A 24088-nucleotide genomic window follows, 5' to 3' on the forward strand; every position below is an offset into this window, starting at 1 on the left:
CCTCTCCTGCGGCCGCGGCCGCCGGGGCGCTCCGCTGGAGCCGTGCGCTTGACCGCTTTTCCTGGTCGGGCGCCGGTGTGGACCGTCTTGCTGGCGCCAGGACCCTCCTGGGTGCCCATCAGAGCGCGGGAGCTCACTCCCAGCGTAAAGGAGGAGCCCCGGTTATCGTCCGTGGTTTGCGGTGACCCCGTGGCGGAAGACCAGCCCGAGCCTCCTCTCGACTCTCTGGCTGCGGCCGCGACAGCAGCAGCGCCCGCGGCTGCGTGCTCGGCTCTCCCCGCGGTGCCAGCTGGTGGAGGCGAGGTCAGGGGGACATTCCAGAAGTTGGGGTTTCACGGGATGCGTGGGGAAACTTGGATTTTTGCTGCCCGTGAAGAACCCAGGTGACTTGGGAAAAGGAGACTGATTCAGAATGCCTGTCTTGTGGTTAAAACTAACCTCTGGCTATTTCTAGACGATGAGAGAGGGGAATGAGCGGAAGTGTTGGTGTTGTCCGAGACGCATTTAAAGACGCGAGAGTAGCGGGGCGGGGTGGGTGTTCTGGAGAACTGGACCCCCAGATATAATAAATTACAAGCAGCTCGGTGCTCTAAATACCACTGAACTTTGGCTTCTGATAGAACCCGGGGTGCTGAGTGGTGACATTCGTCAGGTTGAGCGCTATTCTCCTTTCTTCAGAGCTTGGAGTTGGCGACTTCTCGGGAGGGGGGCGGTGGGGAAATCTTTACTTTTGAGATAGATTGTGATCTCTGCTTTGTGAAGGGGCAGGGGAAGGGCGAGTTGGCTGACCTACAGTTCGCTGGCAGGAACGTGCCAGCCTTTTTCCTTGGCTAGAGAAATGATGCCATAGTATTGAGGTCATGTCAGCACTTTGGGGCTTCATCATTGGAAAGGCTTTAAGGGATCACTGAGAGCATGTGGGGGAGGGGGGAGGCTTTCATCTCAGAGATGTGCCCTGTGATGTCAGGATTTAGGCTGCTCTTACGTCTGTCCCTTCAATAAATACTATCCAGTGAGAATGTCAGGCATTGAATTTCCAACATTTTATCTTCCTTGGCTGATCTGGGGTACCTATGCAAAAACCCGGGAGAGGCCGTGGATGTGACAAGACACATGACCTTGAGAGAGGAGGGATACCTGCAAAAATGCTAATTTTGTTTTCACTGAGCCCTAGAACTGTGGAGAACAACCTGAGCCTAAGATACATTTTTCTAGAATTAGCATAATTAATTTAGGAGAGAATCAAATTAGTTGCTGAAAGCCTCCATCCCTTTTGTAAACTTGCCAGTCTTAGAAATGGTGCCTTGAATCAGAAAACACAGGGCTCCTCAGATTGGGGAAGTCCTTGGATTCTCTCTGCCTTTGTACCCACTCAGGTCATCAAGGAGTACTGAAGAATTATTAGAGGTTCTGTTTTTGGCATTGATGTGCTTTTACCTCCAAAGGGAAAGTGCACTTTTAAAACTTGGCCCTGTTCATTGAGTTATTGGGGATATTCTTTATAGGCATAGGTTTATTTATATGGGTTTTGAATTCATCTACTGTTAAATCTACTTGTTTGGGGATTTTCAAACAGTATTCCCTAAAGTATTTTTAAGCAAAGTCAGGTTTTAGAAAGAGGTGTGTGTGTGTTATTTGCTTTAGTCTAGTTACTTCTATAGCTCAAATTATACTGATTCCCCCATTCCTCCTCCCCCTGTTACCAGCAGATCATTTGTTTCCAAGAGCAGTTAAGGATGGTTATAGGTGGTGAACAATTTAAATTTTTACCAACTGCTCAGAAAAAAAAAAGTCTAAAGATGTATTTATTCATCTTAGTATTGTGCTTAATAACTATATGTATGTCACATATTTTTTGTGCATGTGCTAAACATTACATAATAAAAATCTAAAGTATTCTCAATAAAGCTAAAATTAAAAATTAAAAAAGTTTTAATATAAACCCTTGTATCTTCATTCAATATATATATTTTTTATGCCTCTCTTAACAAAGTGTTACAGATTGTGCTTTGTTGCCTCTTGCCTGATTCTTCAGAGAAGGCGATGGCACCCCACTCCAGTACTCTTGCCTGGAAAATCCCATGGACAGAGGAGCCTGGTAGGCTGCAGTCCATGGGGTCGCTAAGAGTCGGGCACGACTGAGTGACTTCACTTTCACTTTTCACTTTCATGCATTGGAGAAGGAAATGGCAACCCACTCCAGTGTTCTTGCCTGGAGAATCCCAGGGACAGGGGAGCCTGGTGGGCTGCCGTCTATGGGGTCGCACAGAGTCAGACATGACTGAAGTGACTTAGCAGCCTGATTCTTATTATAACTTCTTGGCTTGATCAAAGTTCCTGCAATATTTTCCTATTAAGATTTTATAACTTCAAGAGGTTAGAAATGTTTATTCATTTTGGAGAATTGCCTGTCAAGTTACTGTGTGGTGTGTGTGTTGTGGTGTGTGTGTGGCATGCCCAGACTCTTGGGACAGTGTCTAAAATTTGTGATATCTGACATTACTACTTCAGAACTTTTGAGTCATAATGTTTTCTTGGAGGTTTGAGGTGGTGAATTAGCCAATACAGGAAGTACTAAAAAAGAGTTAAGTAATTCAAAGTTATTTTTATGGGTTAAAAAAAAAATTAAAGACAAGAAGGAAAACTTAATAAGCAGGACCAGAATTACAGCTTAACATATACCCAACTGGTGCCTTTTTAATTACAGTACTTTCCCCCAGAACTTTTTAATCCTATTACTCTTATATTTAATAAGGAGACTAGTTAAAATATAAGCCAAACAGAACTATTACAAATAATGGGGATAAATGCTGGGTATAACCAGATGTTTTGCCTAAAGTTAAAAGAGTTAAGAAATCTGAACTCTATCAAACTCCCCTGTAGGCTGTCCTCAATTCCCTTCCTCAATAAGCAGGAAATTTTCAAAGGCAAAAAAACCTTGGATGGCAGTGGAGATAAAACAAGAAAAGAACAAAATGTTTAAGGTAGACTTCACCTGTCTGTTGACCAAGCCTGTGGCTTAGTGGCAGGTGTCACTTGATTTTGAGAGCCTTTGTTTAGGTACCACCCAGAGCTGTGAATCAAGACGGCTTTTTTGCCGCTCTTTCACAGTGGGTTGTTAGAGTCAGTGCTAGGACAATGTTTCATTTCTCCGTTAACCAACAATTAAATTTCATCCAAAGTGATGTTGTTCTGAATATGTAGAATAGGAAGTGAATATTTGTATTTCCCTTTACTCTTTTAGCTGCACTCAAACAAAATTTTCTAAGTCTGCTATTCACTGCTATTCTGATTGTTTTTGAGGGTTTATTGTGTACTTAGACATCTCCTGGCCTCACCCCACACACCCAGTTCCTAGAACATGATCTTTTATACTTTATGCATCTTGTAGATTGGGAGGTGGAGGAGGGCAATAGTATGAGATTAAATAGTACTTGAAGGACAGCATGATCAAAGATATGCAAAGGATGTGAACAGGCAATTCTCGAGATAAGGGGTATACAAATGGTCATAAACGTGAAAAGATTCTCATAACACATCACGGTCAGGGAAATGCAAATTAAAAAGCCAAGAACGGTCAGTTTTCTGTTCATCCAATTAGTGCGTGTTTTAAAGGTTGGTAACATCCTCTGTTAGGTGGGTTGGAGGCAACCCTCAGACTCTTGGTGGGAGTATGAATGGGTACAACCTTGTGGGAAAGCAGACAGTTTCAGTGAAAATTTGAAATGTGTATATTTGTGTATGCAGTCGCATATTTGGAATCCTTTCTTGCAGAATTAGAAACAGCATGTAGGGATCTGTGTGTGAGGATGTTTGTTGCCAGATTACTACAGTAAATAAGCTAGAAGCATTATGAGTTTCCATCAGTAGGATGAATATATAGGGTCATATATATGGACCCTCTCATCCATATATAGAGAGATTATTTTGTGAAGGATGTCTATGATATATGTAAATAAAAAAGTTGGCAAATATCATATGTGGTATGATACTATTTCTGATTTAAAAAAGAAGCCCTATGTGTATGACCTTGAAGAAAGATATGGAAGGACACATTAAAACCGAATATTGTTTAAAATTAGCTGTGGGGCAGAGGGGTGATTAACTTGCTCCCTATACACCTTGAATGGTTTACTTGCCTAAACATTCAGGCTTTTTTCATATGAAAACATTTTAAAGAATTATTTGGTTAATGAATAGGAAATTTGTCTGGAACCATTTTAGAAACAAAAACTGGGCAATATTCTGTTTTTTTTTTTCCTGATCCATTCTGCAGCAATCTCTTGTCTCTTTGGAAACTTTCAATTATCTTCTAAAATTCTGAGATTTCCCAACTTTAAGTGAAATCCTTCAGTATAAGCCTTGGCTTCCAGAAGAGCTATTTACCTTTGTCTCCCAGGACAGTGATGATAAGAGTTTGTGAAACCCTTTTCCTTGACTTTCTTTGATCCCATTCTGAAGGTAGAGGGGAGGTCTTCTGGCCAACTGGAGAGTCTTCCAGGAGACAGGCATCATGTCCTCAAACTTGGTTTTCCTGAGCCTGAGAGAGAGAGAGAGACATGAGTGTGTTAGTTGCTTAGTCATGTCAGACTCTTTGCACTCCATGGATTGTAGCCTGCCAGGCTCCTCTGTCTGTGGAATTCTCCAGACAAGAATGCTGGAGTGAGTAGCCATTCTCTTCTCCAGGGCATCTTCCCAATCCAGGGATCGAACCCGGATCTCCTGCATTGCAGGCCGATTCTTTACCATCTGAGCCATCAGGGAAGCCCAGAGCTGCTGCTGCTGCTGCTGCGTCGCTGCTAAATGATTCTGCTGGCATTTGAATCCCGGTCTCCATCCACACTATCTTTAGCTTAGCTGATTGCTCTACCTGTGTACCATTTTCAATCCTGCCTCTAGATGTGTTTTTTGAAACTTAATAGTATTTGAGTTCTTGGCAGTCACTACCAAAAAAATGAAACTTTCAAAAGCAGTGACACCTCCATTCACATTTTAAAAAGTACATATCACATGACTCTGAATGCTGGTGGGACACTCAGAATCTCAACCACTTGGAAGCCAGGGCTGTGCTGCAAATTTGAAAACCGTGCTTTAGATTCAGTGGTTTCCAGGTGTGAATGCCTCAGAATCCTCTGCACAGTGACTCTTTAAGACCCCATGGACTATAGCCCACCAGGCTTCCCCATCTGTGGGAAGGATATATCTAGGCAAGGATACTGGAGTGGGTAGCCATTCCCTTCTCCAGGAGATCTTTCCAAACCAGGTATTGAACCCAGGTCTCCTGCATTGCAGGCAGGAGATGGTGATTCTTCACCATCAGAATCACCTGGAGGACTTGTTAAAACCCACTTTGTTGAGCCACAGTTTTAGATTCTGCAAGTCTTGGGTGAGTGAGTAAAGTGAGTGAAGTCGCTCAGTTGTGTCCGACTCTTTGCGACCCCATGGACTGTAGCCTACCAGGCTCCTCTATCCATGGAATTTTCCAAGCAAGAGTACTAGAGTGGGTTGCGATTTCCTTCTCCAGAGAATCTTCCCAACCCAGGGATTGAACCCAGGTCCCCTGCATTGCAGGCAGATGCTTTACCGTCTGAGCCACCAGGGAAGTCTTGGGTAGGGCCTGATAATTTGCATTTTTAACAAGTTCGCAGATGACACTGATCTTCCTAGTCCTGGACCATACTTTGCAAACCACTGGTGTAGGGGAACAGTTTCTTGTGTTTTGCAGCTGTTGTGTTCTTGTCCAGCCAGTGCTCTACCCTTTCATGGATGGAAGTTACAATGCCAGTCGAGGCAAATTAACTCAGTTTTATCAGTTTCACCTAGCTGAGAAAAAGAATTATTTGAGTTACTTTACTGAACTGTTGTCTGTATCCGATGTAGGTGTTTGGGGATATAATGATGTTTCATACATGGATGTGTGGTTAATCTACAGTGAAAGTCAAAGTTCAGGTTTATTTTAAATATTCTGTAGTGGATTCTCATGGGAAAGCAGAGAAGCCTATTAGTCTCTGGTTCCTGTTTTTTTGTTTTTCATCATACTCCCCTGGAGGGTGGACCCCTTCTGTAGGGTTCTCCACCCTGGCCACGTGTTGGGATCACTTGGGGATATTGATTTAGTTGGTCTGGATGGGGCCTGGACATTGGTGGGTAAGTTCTCCAGGTAACTCTAATATGTAGCTGGGGTAGAGAACATGCATCTACAGTTCTCAGGGTCACTTTGCCTTATTCTTTGAAGATGGTGTTCATCTGGACCACAGTCCCTTCTCTGATCAACATTTTTGGTAACTTGGGCATCTATGTAGATTGTCCACCCAACTCAGTCCTTTGACCAACTCTCTTTTAGTTATCCTTTCTTCTGTCTACTTCAGCCATCCCTCCCACAGTTATTCTTAGATTGCTGGTTCTCAACAGTTTTGCCACCCAGAGGCTATTTGGCAATGTCTAGAGACATTTTGGAGAAGGAAATGGCAACTCACTCCAGTGTTCTTGCCTGGAAAATCCCATGGGTGGAGGAGCCGGTAGGCTGCAGTCCGTGGGGTCGGGAAGAGTTGGACACGACTGAGCGACTTCACTTTCACTGTCATGCATTGGAGAAGGAAATGGCAACCCACTCCAGTATTCTTGCCTGGAGAATCCCAGGGACTGGGGAACTGGTGGGCTGCCATCTATGGGGTCACACAGAGTCGGACACGACTGAAGCGACTTAGCAGCAGCAGGAGCAGCAGAGACATTTTAGGGCTTCCCGGGTAGCTCAGTGATGAAAAATCTGCCTGCCAATGTGGGAGACGCAGGAGACTTGGGTTCAATCCTTGGGTCAGGAAGATTCCCTGGAGGAGGAAATGGCAACCCATTACAGTATTCTTTGCCAGGAAAATCCCACGGACAAAGAAGCTTGGCGGGCTACAGTCCATAGGGTCTCAAAGAGTCGGACACAACTGAGCAACTGAGCACACAGGCATGCAGAGACATTTTTGTTACACCTTGAGGGGACATGGAAGTGCGTCAGGTATTCAGTGAGTGGAGGCCTGGGATGTTGGCAAACACTGTATAATGCACTCCCCCAGTACCCGCCCCCATACGTAGAGAATTACGTGGTCTAAAACATAAGCAGTGTCACGATAGAGAAACCTTGCCCTGGTGTCCTGGGGGAGTTTTTTTTTTCAAACCCCGATTTATAGGAGAAATACATCTTATGTGATGACCCAATGCAAATATACATACAACGGAACCAAGTTTCACAAACAGTGTTCACCCTTACTAGCTGTAATGTAGTCACATACTTTTTATTTTGTCTCATTAAAAAAAAATTGCTGGTCATGACCGGCTAAATTGATTTTATTACCCACTAAACTTGGAATCGCAAGTGTAGACCTTATCATTACCAATAACTGTACCTCCATCAAAATCTTGACAAGCATTCCCATCTGACCCTCGCCTTTTCTCTTTCGCCTTATTCCTGTTATTACCCAAGTGCACCCAGCCTGCACCCTCCAAGGGGCTCTGACCTGGTGACCCTTGCACTTCTTCATCCTCTGTCACCCTTATTATCTCTTCCCACTATGCCCCACCCTCAACCCCCACCCCAAGGTGCTTGCCTACATCCCACAACTTCTTTGACTATTTCTCCCTTCATCTTACTTTCCTAGGAAAACCCCATCCTCTGTCCACCCTGCTCCTGCCTCAGGCTGATGAACCTGGCTGGAGAAAACCAGCCATCCTGCATCGTCTCACTTTTTATTTATGACCATAAACCTCCAGATGGACTCTTGGCACTGCAGAGCCCACTGTATTTCTGTCCCCACCTCACTGGCAGCTGATGACTTGGCTTATTTCACTGAGAAAAAGGAAGCAGTTGGGAAGTAGTTTCATCATTTCCTCATGCTAAATCTGCTAGCCTACCTGCACTGTAGCTGCACAGCCCTGGAGCCTGTTCCCTGTTGGCATGCAAGGCTCTCACTCGTGCATGAATCTTCTTTCCCTTCTGCACCATCAGCTTTCTCCCTCTGATGGATCATCTCCATGAGAAACATACTGTAGTCTCTCTCATCTTGAGGGGAAAAGTACCACCAACACAACACTCTTAACCCAATATCCCAGGTGACGGTTCTCCCAATTCCTCTATTCTCCCTTGGAGTCAGTATCTTCCAAAAGAATTGTCATACATTCTGTTCCATGTCCCTCTCTCATTCTGTCCTGAACCCACCAATTTGGCTTCTGTCCCATCCCTTCACAGAAAGTACACTTCTCCAGGCGCCAGTGATGCCTGGTGGCCAGCGCTTAGTTGTCATTGCCTGTGGCCTCGGCAGCAGGTAGCCAGCTCTCTCTTTGGCTGTCTTCACTTGGCTTCTGCGCCACGGTCCTCACCTGGTTTTCCTCCTACACTCAGGCTGTTCCAACTCCTGCTCTGCTGCTTGATCTCCTCCTCCTGGCTTCTGAAGGTGGGGGCTGTTCTCTCACCCTTCACTTGACTTGGGTGTCTGTTCCAGTATCGCCTCCATAGAGGTCTTCCTAGCTCCCCCTTGTCCCTGCTCTCAGCCTCTTCCTTGTTTTCATATCACGTGTCATCCCCTGATAACAGGCATACCTAGGAGATGGTGTAGCTTCCGTCCCAGACCACTGCAATAAAGTGAATATCAAAGTGAGTCATACAAAGTTTCTGGTTTCCTAGAGTATATTTATACTATACTATAGTCTATTATAGTATATAGGCTATATGTAGTATATAGTATATTATAGTAAATAGGCTTCCCTGGTGGCTCAGATGGTAAAGAATCTGCCTGCAGTGTGGCAGACCTGAGTTGATCCCTGGGTTGGGAAGATCCCATGGAGAAGGAAATGGCAAGCCACTCCAGTATTCTTTCCTGGAGAATTCTATGACAGAGGAGCTTGGCTGCAGTCCATGGGGTTGCGAAGAGGCAGACATGACTGAGCTACTGACATTTTCACTTTCATAGTCTATTAAGTGTTCAGTAGCATTGCATCTAAAAGACACCAATGTACATATCTTAACTAAAAATGACTTTATTGCAAAAAAGGGATAACCGTCCTCTGAGTCTTCAGAAAGTCATATATATATATATTTTTTTTTTTGGCTGGTGGAGGGTCTTGCCTTGATGTTGATGGCTGCTAACCTATTTTTGAGGTGATGGCTGAAGGTTCGGTGGTTGTGACCACATCTTAAAATAAGACAACAATGAAGTTTGCCACATTTCTTGACTCTTCCTTTCATGAATGATCTCTGTAGCAGGCAGTGCTGTTTGATAGCATTTTACCCACAGTAGAGCTTCTTTTAGAACTGGAGTCAGTTCTCTTAAACCATGCTGCTGCTTTTTCAACTGAGGGTATGTCGTATTCTGAATCCTTTGGTGTCATTTCAGTAACCTTTACAGCATTTACGAGGAGCAGATGCCATCTCAGGAAACTACTTTCTTTGCTCATGCATAAGAAGCAGTTCCTCATTCATTCAAGTTTTCTCATGAAATCAAAGCAATTCAGTCACATCTTCAGGCTCCACTTCAGATTCTAATTCTCTTGCTGTTTCCACCACATCTGCAGTTACTTCCTCCACTGAAACCTTGAACCCTCAAAGTCATCCATGAGAGTTGGAATCAGCTTCTCCAGATTCCTGTTAATGTTGTTATTTTGACCTCTTACCATGAATCATGAATGTTCTTAATGGTATTTAGACTGGTGAATCCTTTCCAAAAGGTTTTCAGTTTGTTTTGCCCAGATTTATCAGAGGAATCACTGTCTATGGCATCTGCAGCCTTATAAAATGCAATTCTTAAAAGAATAAAACTTAATAATTGAAATGACTCCTTGATCCATGGGCTACAGAATGGATGTAAACATGAAAAACATTCATCTCATTGTACATCTCCATCAGAGCTCTTGGATGACCAGGTGCATTGTCAATGAACAGTAATATTTGAAAAGAAATTTTTTTTGTGTGTGTGGGCAGTAGGTCTCAACAGTGGGCTTAAAATATTGAGTAAGCTGTGTTGTAAACTGGGTGTGCTGTAATTCAGGCTTTGTTGATACATGTACAGAGCACAGGCAGAATAGCTTGAGTCTTTTTCTTAAGGGCTTTAGGACTTTTAGAATGGTAACTGAATTTTGGCTTCAACTCCAAGTCATCCTCTGCATTAGCCCCTAAAAAGAGAGTCAACCTGTCCTTCGCAGAGCCAGGCATTGACTTCTCCTCTCTAGCTATGAAAGTCTTAGATGACATCGTCTAGTATGACTGTTTTATCTATATTGAAAAATCTGTTGTTTAGTGTAGCCGCCTTCATTAATGATTTTAGCTAGATCTTCTGGATATCTTGTTGCAGGTTTTGGCATCAGTACTTGCTGCCTCACTTTGCACTTTTATGTTATGGAGACAGCTTTTTTCCTTGAACCTCGCTAACCTATTTCTGCTGGCTTCAGGCTTTTCTCCTACAGCTTCCTCACCTCTCTCAGCGTTCCTGGAATGGAGGAGAGTTAGGGCCTTGCTTTGAATTAGGCTTTGGCTGAAAGGAATGTTGTGGCTGGCTTGATCTTCTATCCAGACTGATAAAACTTTCTCCATGTCAGCAATAAAGCTGTTTCCCTTTCATATCATTTGTCTATCCGCTGAAGTATTACTTTCAATTTCCCTTAAGAACTTTTCCTTTGCATTCATTCACAGCTTGGCTGTTTGGCTCAAGAGACCTCGCTTTTGGCCTGTCTGGGCTTTTGACACGCCTTCCTCACTCAGCTTAATCATTTCAAGCTTCTGATTTAAAGTGAGAGATGTGTGACTCTTCCTTTCACTTGAACACTTAGAGGCTTTTGTAGGCTTATTAATTGGCCTAATTTCAGTATTGTGTCTCAGAAAATAGAGAAGCTGGAGGAGAAGGAGAGAGACGGGGAGCTGCTGGTTGGCGTAGCAGCCAGAACACATTTATTAAGTTCGTCATCTTATTTGGGTGCAGTTCATGGTACCTGCCAAACAATTATAATTGTTACATCAAAGATCTATGATCACACATCACCTTAACAAATATAATTATATCGAAAAGGTTTGAAATATTGTGAGAATTACCAAAATGTGGTACAGAGACAGGAAATGAGCAAATGTTTTTTGGAAAGATGGTCCTGATAGACTTGCTCAACACAAGGTTGCCACAGACATTCAGTTTGTAAAAATAGTGGCATCTGCAAAGCTCAGTAAAGCCAAGTGCAGTAACATGAGGTCTGCCTGTATTACATACATGATTCATTGCATGCCTGTCTCATGGCACTAGAATGTAAGCTCGTGAGAGAAACCATCCATGGCACCCTGTCCACAAGAGTCAAACAACATCTGGCACATGGGAGATCATCAACAACAAAATTTTTTTATTGAAATGTAATTGACTTACAGTGTTGTGTTAATTTCTGCTATACATCTAAGTGATTCAGTTTTATATATATATCTATACACACACGCACCGTTTTTTCCCATATCCTTTTCCATTATGGTTTATCCTAGGATATTGACTGTGGTTCCCTGTGCTGTGTGGTAGGACCTTGTTTACCCATTCTTTGTACTAGTTTGTATCTGCTAATCTCAGACTTTCTGTCCATTCCCCCCGCTCCACCTCCCCTCATCTCCCACTTGGCAGCTACAAGTCTGTTCTTTGTGAGTCTGTCTCTGTTTCATAGATAGGTTCATTCAACAAGAAAAATGTGAGTAATTGATGAGGAAAACTTGTTGATTATAGAGTTAGCCTTGTGTGAGGAAAAATTATTGTTTTCCAGATTGGAGTTAAGGAAGAGAGTAGTGTTAAGGTAGAAAAGCAGCGTCTCTGGGGGACAGTATTTCTTAGGTCATGTGCTGAGATTTAGGGAGTCCAAGCACTGAATGAATGAAGCCTGTCCTTATTAAATACTTGTCGAGTGGGGGAAAGCACCTGCTGAGGACAGCTAGACCGAGACAAATGGCTGCCTCTCGCTTTTATCTCTGAAGAGGGGCTCTTAAGTGGTCTGCTTGCTAACTTGCCGCTGGGTTGAAGACGTAAGTTCACTTGTCTTAAGTGTTTATCATTGACCTCAGTGTTCTGGTGAATTGTCTTGGTTCATCACTCGTCCCCAGAGTCCACTCGACCACACGGAGAGATGGCTCTTTTTTACTCGCATAGTGTTTGAGGCCCTCGCAGAGTGAATTCCTGCAGATGGGTGAAGTGTTCTATGCTTCCCTCTGCACTACTCTCTCAGCCTCCAGACTTTGTGTGTTTAAATCAAGGCCCTGTCTTCTCTCGCTATTTGCATGCTTCACGACTGCCCATTTAATTGCTTGGCATCCGTGTCCAGGACCTAGTTTGATGTAAGTGGAGATATTTCCTGAGTGTAGCCTGAGGTCATGCATGGTAAATCTTCCAAGAAGAGTGTGGCTTATTCCTGGGTTTGAGAGATTACATCAAGGGCACTTTAAGAGGCTTAATTTTCTCCTTGAAGGGCTCTGCATTGGGCTTAGCATCTGTCACTCCTGGGCCCTCCCCATGGGGTGAAGGAGCTCTTCCTGTGGGTAAGATGTCAGCCATGGGCAGCCTGATGTGCACCACACAGCCCTTGAGTCTAGTACTTCCAGGAAGAAAGAGTGATGTCTTGTGGGACATCTTTATTTTTATTATCAGTGCTTTATATTTATTTATTTATTTTTAAAAGGGTGCCTGAGTGGTTCTAGGTCAGCCTTTCTCTTTGACAGGGACAGAACTGAGTCCCAGAGAATGTGACTGACGGGGTCCCTTGGGACAACTGGCTCTGAATTCCCACCCTCCTGACCACCACGGCCTCCATTTTCTGGGATGCCCGGGTGAACCCTCACTTTAATTCATGACTATGATTCTAGGCTCTAGGCATGTATCATAATCACCAGTGGGGACTTCCGTGGTGGTGCAGTGGCTAAGACTCTGTGCTCCCAGTGCAGGGGACCTGGGTTTGATCCCTGGTCAGGGAACTAGATCCCACACACTGCAACTGAAAGACCTCGCATGGTACAGTGGAGATTGGAGATGCCGAGGGCTGCAACTAAGACCCAGCACAGCCAAATACATAAATAAATATTAAAAAAAGTCACCAAGAAAACTCCTTAAACAGGCTGATTGTGCTAGTTCCCAGACTCCCCTCGATTTGGGATCTTGGCGAGCGGGACCTGGACACTATTTCCAGTAGTCATGTATGGATGTGAGAGTTGGACCATAAAGAAGGCTGAGTGCCAAAGAATTGATGCTTTCAAACTGTGGTGCTGGAGAAGACTCTTGAGAGTCCCTTGGACAGCAAGGAGATCAAACCAGTTAATCCTAAAGGAAATCAATCCTGAATATTCACTGGAAGGACTGATGCTGAAACTGAAGCTTCATTACTTTGGCCACCTGATGCCAAGAGCCAACTCATTAGAAAAGACCTTGATACTGGGAACAATTGAGGGCAGGAGAAGAAGGGGGTGACAGAGGATGAGACGGCTGGATGGCATTATCGACTCAATGGACACGAATTTGAGCAAACTCCAGGAGATGGTGAAGGACAGGGAGGCCTGGTGTGCTACAGTCCTTGGGGTTGCAAAGAGCTGGACATGACTGAGCCACCGAACAACAAAGGGAGCCTTCTAGGAGACATTGCCCAGAAAGGGTATGAAGGGGGTAAAATCAGCCAGGGCCTTGGGGACAGCTGCCCAGCAGGGGTGATGCTTGCCAGCCTTGCACTCTAGACAGACATGGCTTCTTCCTGAGGCTGTGTAATCATTTCAACCAGGCCAATCCGCTGTTCTCTCTCCCACACTCCCTCTGCTTACTGACTGTGATCTTGTGGGGTTCTGGGTATAATGCATATTAGCAGGACTGTATATTTTCTTTGGGAGCATTTCCCAATGTGTTTTGCCACTTAGTCAAGAATGAAAGCTGTGTTCGGTTTGAGAGGATCATGTCCCGAGGGTTTTTATGGGTCCTCTTGTTTAGGGTCTCTGGGTGCCTGCATGTTGAAGGTAACTTACCAGCTCTCAGACCACTGGAAGTGAAAAGCTGCCCATAGGTGCTGATGGAAGAAAAAAGGGAGTCTGATTGGCTGTGTAAGGTGGGTTTGCACTATTTTGTCAGAATGAAAAATCACTTGCTTGCTCTCAGGCTGGTGAACTTCCAGAAGTGTTGGAGCTGTGAGTTTGTGACAGTTGCTACAGGTCCCAGACTGTGATGCCTTGTCCCCCAAGAGCTGGGTGTCTGATGGTCCTGACTGACAAGTAGAGTATATATAATTTTATGAATATACCTGATGAAGATATGAGAACAAGCCCTGTGGAATCTACAAGCCCTGTGGCAAAGTAGTGTCTCTGCTTTTTAACATGCTGTCTAGGTTGGTCTATAACTTTCCTTCCAAGAAGTAAGCGTCTTTTAATTTCACGGTTGCCATCACTATTTGCAGTGATTTCGGAGCCCCCCAAAATAAAGTCTGCCACTGTATCCACTGTTCCCCATCTATTTGCCATAAAGTGATGGGACTGGATGCCATGATCTTAGTTTTCTGAATGTTGAGCTTTAAGCCAACTTTTTCACTCTCTACTTTCACTTTCATCAAGAGGCTCTTTTGTTCTTCTTCAATTTTCGCCATAAGGGTGGTGTCATCTGCATATCTGAGGTTATTGATATTTCTCCCGGCAGTCTTGATGCCAGCACGTGCTTCATCCAGCCTAGCGTTTCTCATGATGTATTTTGCATACATCAAAAGCAGGGTGACAATATACAGCCTTGACGTACTCCTTTTCCTATTTGGAACCAGTCTGTTGTTCCATGTCCAGTTCTAATTGTTGCTTCGAGGAAGCATCTATTTCAGGCTTCTCTCCTTGGTTTGTTAATGGCCATCTTCTCCCTAGGCAGCTGTTTTTGTGTCCAGATTTCCTCTTTGTATCAATATAAGGACATGAGTCACAACAGATAAGGGAGTGAAAGTGAAAGTGTTAGTCGATCAGTCCTGTTCGACTCTTTGTGACCCCATGGACTGTAGCCCGCCAGGCTCCTCTGTCTATGGGATTCTCCAGGCAAGAATACTGGAGTGGGTTGCCATTCCCTTCTCCAGGGGATCTTCCCAACTCAGGGATTAAACCTCGTCTCCTGCATTGCAGGCGGATTCTTTACTATCTGAGCCACCAGGGGAGCCTAGGACCCACTGTTAACAGTTTCATTTTAACTTAATTACCTCTGTAAAGACCCTGTTTCCAAATAAGGTCACATTCTGAGGTTCTGGGGGTTAGGACTCCAACATTTTCTTTTCTTTTGACTGCACTGTGCAACATGTGGGATCTAGTTCCCAGACCAAGGATTGAACCTCTGCCCCCTGCATTGGAAGTACACAGTCTTAACTACTGGACCCCCTTTTTTTTTTTTTAAAGGGAGCCCAAGTGGTTCTAGGTCAGCCTTTCTCTTTGACAGGGAAAGAACTGTCAGGGGATACTCCATGGAAATCTCTAGCATTTATTTTTTGATGGGATGCAGTTTAAGGCATAACACATTGTTAGACAGACTTGTTTCTCAGAGTCTGCCTCTGACATGGAATGGTTGTTACTGAAGTTACCTCTTTAGGCTAAGGGACCCTTGCCTGCCATTCTGCACCTAACAGTTTCATTGACCTACACCTGGGACTTTATATTTTCCTAAGGTCTTGTCTGTATTTTCTGCCATCAGAACAGCCATGGCAGGCAGGAATTATTTCTACTTTGAGGAAATTGATACGTTCCAAGGTTTACACACTAAACACTGGGTACATTTGTTTTAAGTTCAGATTTTCTCCTCTGTATCTTAGATGTCTCCTATAACAGTGGTGATTTCTCAAGTCTTGGTATGCATAAGAATCTCCTGGGAAACTCGTTGAAAATACTAAGATTTAGGAGACTTTGTGGAATGCTACTGAACCAGAAGCTGAGGTTGGAAGTAAGGAAGCAGTATTTTTATTGTTTCTGGGCCCTTCCCTGGAGGTCCAGTGGTTAACACTCCATGCTTCTACTGCAGAAGGTACGGGTTTGATCCATGGTCGGTAAACTAAGATTGCACACACCATATTGTGCAGCCACACACGGCCAAGTATTTTTATTGTTTCCCCTGGAGGTTTTTTGATGCACTGCAATATGTGAGAATGAGTGCACTGTGCCGTGGAGGTGCTCTTGGCGGGGAGGGAACCCACCAACACTGTCAAGTTCGCGTTTTTCTGTTGGCGGCTTTGGGAGGCCCTTGGAGACATCCTGAGAAGGCGCTCACTGGAATTGGGGTGCTTTGAGCCTAGAAGCACCTTCGTAGATCATGCCCCTGCCACCATACTGATGAGGAGGGCCTCTGGCTGCCAGGCTGTGCACACTCTCTCACCTAATGGACAACAAATCTGTCTTGAACTTTCCGTGCTGTACAGACGCACCTTGCGGCGCAGTGGGGAGCGGGTGAGAGTTAAACTGTTGCCTTGTGGTAGCACATAAGCATTGCATGCATTATCAAGGCAGAAATAGAGCTGGCAAGAGGACAAGAAAAATTTTGTGACTGTTAAGTATTCATCGTTATAAAATGGATTCACAGGAAATAAAGTGTGGTGGCGCGTGCCCAGTACAGAAGAAACACCTAGAGAAAATTTTCAAACCTGGATTTCTAGGCTCCAGCCCTAGAGATTTTTTTTCTAACGTGGTATTCAAAAATTCTGAGATACAAGTCTGGGGACCACAGAACTGGCAACCCAGTATTAATGAAAGATTATCCCTGTATAGTTCATCTGTTGATATTACAATGACATTCTCTCTGAATCACAAAAACATTCCTAAGCCTTGGCTGTTAGCCTGTAGATTATATAACTTATACTCAGGATCAATGTTCAAGTTATTTCACCAACTTGACTTTATTTTGATGACTGTATAACAAAACACATGCTCTCTTAGTGTATTTCTTAGAATGTGGTCCTTAGGTCAAGTATGATCAGAATTACCCAGGAATAAGGTTAAAGGATGAAGGTTAAATACTGTAGTTGCCCAGGCCCCAGGTATTCTAATTTGGTAGATCTGTGTGGGACCCAAGAATAGGGAGTTTTCATAATCAGAAGATTGTTAGGGATACTGAGGTTTCAGTGCCACTCAGCCAGGGTTTGGAAAACCCTGTGGTTTTTACCAGAGTCCAGCCAAATAGGAAGGTTAAAAACACTGTTAGAGACTTTGCTGGTGGTCCAGTGGTTAAGAATCCACCTGCCAATGCAGGAGACGTGGGTTTGACCCCTGGTCTGGGAGGATCCCACATTCCATGGAGCAACTAAGCCTGTGTGCCACAACTGCTGAGCTGGTGCTCTACAGCCTGCGAACGTGCGATAAGAGAAGCCACTGCAACGAGGAGGCCATGCACTGCAACCAGAGAGAAGTCCCTGCTCACCACAACTAGAGAAAGCCCACGTGTAGCAACGAAGACCCAGTATAGCCAACAATAAATACATAAAAATAAAATTAACAAAACACTGTTAGATTGTTTACAGTGGCATTTGTTGCCATTTTCCGACTTGTAATTCTTTTTGTAGTCTGAAGTTACCAGGACCTTGTTCTGCAGCTGGGATGTAATTTTAACAGATTTTTAGAGTTCTAATTGAATAATCACCTCCCTCCCTTTTGTACATAAGCTCATGCAATTCATTTTAAGATACGTCTTAAAATGAAAGTTATGCTCCTTGTCCAGGTAAATTCCTTTGGAGCATTGATAGTCATGTGAAACTTATTAGAGATTTTTGGAATGAATTCAAGGAGGCTTTGTGGTTTTAAACTGCACAAGTGGCTAAAGATGACCTATGGTAGAAATAGGTTTGTGTTCTTGGGCTCCATTTGTATATTTTAAAAAAAGGTAAATGCTTTCATATGAGCAGGGGTGTTGTCAAGGGGAGGGACTCTCCCATTAGTAAAGGAAATTCAACTGCATTGACCAGTATATCTTGGTAGTTTCCATTCCTTGCTTTGTAGATGCATCTACAAATTGATTTTTTTTCCCCCAAAGACAAGATTTTCACTTCTAGGTTCTTCTTTCTGGCAGAATGGGGACCATTACTTTTAGAAAGAGAAGCTAGAGTTAGTTTTGTGTCATCAAGCCATATGTGCCCTCTTTACTTCATGTAACATATTCTTGGAAAGTTAGAGGTGAATAATCTACTTTTAACATTGCTGCAGAAACTGCATGTGTTTGTCAAAATCGATTGATCTCTACACTTAAAAAGGGTGAAATTTACTGTACATAATAATACTTAAATGAATCTGTCTCCAAAAAATGTTCCAGGGGAACTTGTCACTTTAACCATTCTTTTTGTGAATTAATTTTTGTCAAGATGTCGTTTGTGACGCACATGACTCCCCTGGGTTCGTCTTTGTTCCATACCTGTTTGAAAAGTGTTCTGTGTGCTTTACCTTCGTTGGTCCTTAGTGGGGTGGGAGGAGTGGGGACGGCACAGGACTGAGGGGTGGGATTTGCCTTCCACCCATTCTTTTTTGTGTGTGGGCTGTGCCGGGTCTTCACTGCTGCGTGGGCTTTTCTCCAGCTGCTGTGAGTGCGGGCTACTCTCTAGTGGTGTGTGGGCTTCTCACTGTGATGGCTTCTGTTGTGGAGCACGGTCTCTAGTCAAGTGGTCTTCAGTAGTTGCTCTGTAGCATGTTGGACCTTCCCAGACCAGGGATTCAACCCATGTCTCCTGCACTGGCAGGAGGATTCTTTACCACTGAGCCACCTGGGAAGTCGCCTCCCACCCATCTGGATCATTTTCATCTCAGTGCCACATTTAGTGCATGGTGGAAGTTCACAAAGGTTTGGGGGATGAATAAAACCATCATGTTGATGGAGAAAGCGAGGTTCAGTTCCGTGAGGCCAAGTGGCTCGTCCAGATGTGAGGTCAGCGTGGCTGAAATGGGAGAAGAATCCTTCCTTCATGCCTCTGACTCCCAGACCACTGCCCTTCACCATCTTTTTTTCAACTTAGGTCTTGTAAATTCATGTGTTATCAGCTGGGGGTGTTTTAAACCTAGGTGTACCTGTAGCCTTGTAGAGTGGAGGCATTCTGTTATCATGGAGGAGCCCTGGCTTTGAAATCATTCATCAGTTTGGCAGGTCGTTTTCTGAGTGTCTCTAAGGTGCATGCATGGTGGATATGGCCCAGACCGGAGCCCTGCTTTCATGGAAAGCACAGTTTGGGAGGGTATGTGTGGGCAGGAGGCATTAAAACAAATCAGAAGAGGATTGTCGACTAAAAAAAGATGCACTACATGAGAGTTTCAAGTTAAGTTTTATTTGGGTCAAAATGAGGACTGCAGCCCGGTAGACAGCACTTCAGATAGTTCTGAGGAACTGCTCCGAAGAGGTCGTGGGGGAAGACTGATATATGTGATTTTGGTGAAGGGGAAGTTCAATGAGTCAAGCACATATTTTACTTTTCTGCTAGTCACAAACAGCTGATATTATCATGAAGGTTTTCAGTGCTTTTCTAGATATGAGGAGATGCAAAGATTGGGCTCATGAAGTCAGTTTCTGAAAACATCTATCTAAAGACCTGTTCCACCAGTTTCCCTGGAGCACAGAGTGCTTCACTCTCCACCCTGAATTCCGTTCAGGGCATGTCGAACTTCAACAGCTGCAAGGCACAGGGTTTGATCTCCATAGAGGCAGATGGCAAATGCCCTCAGCAAGGGTCAATTTGTAATTGGCAGGGTTGAGTGTCACAAAGGTTACATGTAGGAACCTGTAATATGGTGACCACTATTCAGAGTGTGACCTTGCGGGAGTCATCTAACCTCTGTAAGCGTCAGTGACCTCAATAAAAGAGACGAATCAAGGATTTGTTGCAAAGATTCAATGAGATCATAAATGTAAAGCATACTATGCATGCTTCTGGGCACATGGTAATTATCTGTAATTTGTTAGGGTGAGTAAGTATGTTTGTATTTCTCACCACTGTGCTGCACTGGCTCTTGTGGACAACCTCAGAATGGGAGTTTGGAATGTTTGCTTTTTTCTCTTGTGTTTTGGATCATCTGAAGAACGATGGAGGAATATATTGGAGGGCTGTCTTAGTTGGTTTTGCTCATTGACTAATGAGATTGAGGTGGGAGCAGCTCTTTCTAGCCAGGGAGCTGGGTTATGATCATAAGCTCACTGAGATAGTGATGCCCGCTTCCTTCCTCTGGCTCTCAGGGCCTGCAGAGCTCAGGCTGGACAAAGAGGATAATTTTCCAGGTGTGCCAAGACTTGGAAAAGTTTGGGGGGAGCACATCTCTAAATGTGCTCTCACCCTAACCCCCGGAAGCAGGAGCTAGGTTACTAGATTTTTAAGTTCTTTTCTCACTGAAGAGAACAATGTAAAGGAAGTAAGGACTGCCCCTGGCTGCCTGGGAGTTTTAAATGAGAGATGCAGGACTTCCCTGGTAGTCTAGTGGTTAAGAATCCACCTGCTATGCAGTGGGCATCGGTTCAATCCACACTCTAGTAAGATTCGACATGCCGCAGAGCAACTAAGCCTGTGAGCCACAACTACCGAGCCCGTGCGCCCCAGAGCCTGCAAACCACAACAGGAGAAGCCACCGCAGTGAGAAGCCCAAGCACTGCAACTGGAGAGGAGGCCCCCCCCACCCCCGGCTGTAACTAGAGAAAGCCCTCACATAGCGATGAAGACACAGCACAGCCAAAAATAAAGTAAAATGAGAGATGCAGATGATCTAGACTAGAGTTCCCAAACTTCTCTGATAATAAGACTCACTTGAATACTTGCTAAGCTGACAGCTCATCAGGCCTGCCCTGGTCTGGATTTGGGCCCTAGAATCTGTGTATGTAACAGTTACCCCGTGTGATTCTTACAGGGGATATTTGAGAAACCCTGGATGAGGTCATAAATCCCTTTGTCCTTGCCACCTGAATTTGCTCCGAGGATCAGCAACATCAGCATCAGCAGGGAACTCGTTGAAACTCTTGAGTTCCATCCAGACCTGCTGACTCAGAATCAGCATTTTAATAAGATCCCAACTTGAATGTATATCCAGAATCAATTTGGTGCAGGGTTTGCCTAGAGGGCAGGGACACCTGTCAACATTTTACACCAGAGAGGTGGTGGTAACAGGTCTGATTATTTCTTCTGAGGAATCAGAAGATATGTTAGGCCAGGGATTTGAACTCAGGTTTCTGATTCCAAGTTGAGTGCTCCTCACACAAGCTGTGTGACAGAGGATGAGATGGTTGGAGGGCATCACCGACTCAATGGACATGGGTTTGGGTGGACTCTGGGAGTTGGTGATGGACAGGGAGGCCTGGCATGCTGCGGTTCATGGGGTTGCAAAGAGTCGGACATGACTGAGTGACTGAATTGAACTGAACTGAACACACAAGCTGAAGCTCCAGTACTTACAGACTCTGAGGGTGTGTCTCTAGCCTCATGTCAGGGCCCTCAGCCTGTTAGTGTTGCACCTGGGAAGAATGCCACCTGGGGACAGGAGAGGACTGCTGGGAACACTCAAGTGTGCCGTAGCCCTTGGCGTCCATTCATGATACAGAGTCGGCCCTGTGGGGCTCCTGGGCACAAAGCCTTTCTGTGTCTTCCATTTCTTTGCTTATAGGAAATAGCCTTCATTCAGCCTCCATGACCTTCCCAGAGTTCCAATGGGTAGATTCAAGCAGTTGATAATTAGGGAAGGGAGGGGATGTAAGACAAGGGAGAAACAAACAGTCAAGAGAAACAATAGTGCAATCTTGGGTCAAGGCCCTGGTTCCCTATCAAAGGATACACACAACAGTATCTATGAATTGTTTTGCAGATACTGAAACCCCCTCCAAGTGGGAGAAGTTAAGATTAATGATGGTGTACTGTCCACAAGCATGTAGACCCTAGATCAGTTGGAACCTCAAGGTTGGTGATGCTGACTCCTACTTACCTCACCATCAGCCCATCAGAAGAATGTCCACAATCTGATCACACCCTCTTTGAACCATTACTATAAAACTCCTCTCTATTGTCTCCAAATGGGGACACAAAGTTTTTTTTTGAGGCAGGAGTCCACTGTGTCCGCCTTTGCCTGGCAAAGTGATAAAACTATCCTTTTCTATTTCACCCAAAACTGTCTTCAAGATTTGATTTGGCCCCGGTGTATAGAGAAGCTGAGATTCTGGCATCATTAACCCTGTCAAGACCCCTTCTCACTGTTCCTGGGAAGAAACTTAGGTCCACATGTCAAAGTCAGCACCTTTGAGTTCTTGGAGACCTGCAGAAGTTTGTATCGTCCTGGTGGTGGATCCCTGAAAAAGTTGTTTTATCTCCATCCAAGGTCAGGGTCAGATGGAGTGCAATTTTTCTAATGCTCCTCCAGACTTTTTAATCCTTCTTCTCCAAGCACAATGTCAGAGAACATACCCTGTGAGGCTCTTGCCAAATGGCTTGAAATAAACGTCCACACACATTTCCAAAACGACAATTAGAAGCTTATTTGATGAACCAAAGGCCTGCTGTGCTAGACATTAGTCGAAGAGAGCTCAGTGCCAATTTGGGAAGCTCTCCCAGGGGCCCTCTTTCTCATCGCAGCCCCCTCTTGGAGAAGTTAAATTGGGGAAGTGCTGAGACCGCCAGGGAGAGGGGAGGATGGGGAGGAGGGGCAATGGAAGTGATGGCCCCAGAGAGAAAGGAACAATGGCTCTGTCTCTTCCCAGGAGAATTGAAATCTTTGCAGATAAAATTAAGCAGAAAAATGAAGGTCATTACAAATTCATCAGCATTTGAATTCTATTACCAGTTACCACTGGTGGTGTGGCCACGGAGACTCTTTAGGAAACTGAGCCCTAGGGAGGTCATGGACTCTATCCAAGGTTATGTGTTGGGTTAGTGGCAAAGCTTGGGTCAGGGTCCAGGGATTCCATCTGTGCTCTGTCCCTGTGCTCTGCGGCCTTCTCTATGGGAGGGAAGATGCTAAGAATGTGAAATTTTATAGTGATTGGATCCAGATGTTCTGGCCCAGCCCCCCCTTTAAAGCTAACATAGTGTTTTTTTGTTTTTTTTTTAATGAAATAGAATATTTAAATCTGCTGGTTTCATTTGCTAGTCCACCTTATGCATTCAAGGGATAAAGGTCAGGAAGGAAAAATCCCAAGCTGGTAAGTGTCCAGTGGTTGGGGGTGTGACACTAGGCTGTTTTTCTTGGCTTGAGGCATCAAATTGAGTGTCCTGTGGCACACAGGACAGGGATAGGCTCTGCGCTGGACGTGGGCAGAATGTTTATGTTCGTAGTTGCAGTATGGGTTTAGATGCTCTTGCCAAGGACAGACGCATATTACATTTTTAAAATTAAATTGTGGGAAGACTGAAATTTTTTGGTGGTTCTTTTAGCTTGAGTGCATGTGTGCGTGCTCAGTCATGTCTGACTCTTTGTGACCCTGTGGACTGCAGCCCGCCAGGATCCTCTGTCCGTGAAATTTTCCAGGCAAGAATACAGGAGTGTGTTGCCATTTCCTTCTCTAGGGGATCTTCCTGACCCAGGAATCGAACCTGAGTCTCCGGCATCTCCTGAATTGGCAGGCAGGTTCTTCGCCACTGAGCCACCTGGGAAACCCCTTTGGCTTGAGGAGGGGAATCCTAAAGGGCCCTGCTGACCAGGCATGGGGAGGATATGGCCATTTCTGTGATGCTTCATTGCTCGTGTGGAAAATCTGAAGCCTGTGATGGCTTAGCAAATAGATTACACTTTGCCTTGGTTTAAAAAAGTGTAATGTGTGTGCCTGTTTCATTTTGTTCACTAGATTGAATTTTGAGGACAACCAAACCTTTCTTTTGTCCAGCAGTCTTGGGGGTGTGTTAAGTAGTTAAAACATCCTGATGACACAGTCAGAGGAGACAAACGCTTTAGCGAAGCTGGACCTGAGCTAGAGGCCAAGTGCACTGAATTTTGCTGTCTTTCCTTGTGGTGCTGGCTGTGTCAGCCCGGCCATTACAACTTCTTATCAGTCATGTGTCATATTGGTTGAACTCAATGAAGTTATTTTTTTCCACTGAGGTATAGTTGACTTACCATGTTGTGTTAGTTTCAAATGTACAGCAAAGTGATTCACACACACACACATATATATACACACAC

General features: G+C 44.5%; 1 protein-coding gene across 7 annotated transcripts in view; it reads left to right on the forward strand.

Annotated features, from left to right (window-relative positions):
* TLN2 (talin 2) overlaps window positions 1–24088 on the forward strand; it is a 499482-nt gene that overhangs the window by 1279 nt on the left and 474115 nt on the right. The window contains exon 1 of one of the 7 annotated variants that reach the window (XM_010840785.1): window positions 115–383. The exons of the other annotated variants lie outside the window; for them this stretch is intronic. The gene's annotated coding sequence lies outside the window, so the exon portion shown is untranslated. Of the gene's footprint in view, window positions 1–114; window positions 384–24088 lie in introns of those variants that run through there. 7 annotated transcript variants of the gene reach the window in all.

Source organism: Bison bison, unplaced genomic scaffold, assembly GCF_000754665.1.
Source record: "Bison bison bison isolate TAMUID 2011002044 unplaced genomic scaffold, Bison_UMD1.0 scf7180017864146, whole genome shotgun sequence".
NCBI classification, from domain to species: Eukaryota; Metazoa; Chordata; class Mammalia; order Artiodactyla; family Bovidae; genus Bison; species Bison bison.